The sequence below is a fragment of the Triticum dicoccoides genome, chromosome 3B (genome assembly GCF_002162155.2).
Source record: "Triticum dicoccoides isolate Atlit2015 ecotype Zavitan chromosome 3B, WEW_v2.0, whole genome shotgun sequence".
NCBI classification, from domain to species: Eukaryota; Viridiplantae; Streptophyta; class Magnoliopsida; order Poales; family Poaceae; genus Triticum; species Triticum dicoccoides.
Window position 1 is genome coordinate 13,783,774 of NC_041385.1, and position 630 is coordinate 13,784,403.

The 630-nt window shown below is 54.3% G+C and overlaps 1 pseudogene; it reads left to right on the plus strand.

Annotated features, from left to right (window-relative positions):
* LOC119274398 overlaps positions 1-371 on the plus strand; it is a 7,740-nt pseudogene extending 7,369 nt beyond the window's left edge.
* The last annotated feature ends 259 nt before the right edge of the window (positions 372-630 follow it).

The following is a 630-nucleotide window of genomic DNA, read 5'->3' on the forward strand; positions in this document are numbered from 1 at the left end:
CAGGCTATGGCGCCGGCTGCGGCGACGGTTGTGGCGGCATGGTCATGGAAAGCTCCAAGATGAGCCATGCCATGTGTAGGGGTCGCGGTTTAGGCTGTGGCGCCGGCTGCGGTGCCGGTTGTGGCGGCATGGTCATGGAAGGCTCCAAGATTAGCCATGCGATGTCTGGGGGTTGCAGTTCAGGCTGTGGCGTCGGCTGCAGGAGCGGATGTGGCGGCATGGTCATGGAAGGCTCCAAGATGAGCCATGCCAAGTCAGGGGGCTGCGGTTCAGGCTGTGGCGCCGGCTGCGGCGGCATGTTCAACACAGCCTCATAAGCATGCCTATGCTTGAGGTGGTCAGCGTGCGCGCGGTGACTGCCGGTAATGGCATGCCGCACGCTCTAGTCGGAGATGAAGACGAATAAAAACAACACTCTGTCCTGTGCAGTTTGCAATGCCTCTACTCGTGGTTCACAATGTGTTGTGGTAAATACATTATGTTGTACTTGTGGTATGTGCGATATGAAACTATATGATTTGTGATTATTGGGTACTTCCTCGCATATGCATACGCATTATTATCGTGGCACCACCTGGTTCAGCAATCTTAAATTTGAATCCGGAGTGTCGGTTGTTGATATTGAGGTTT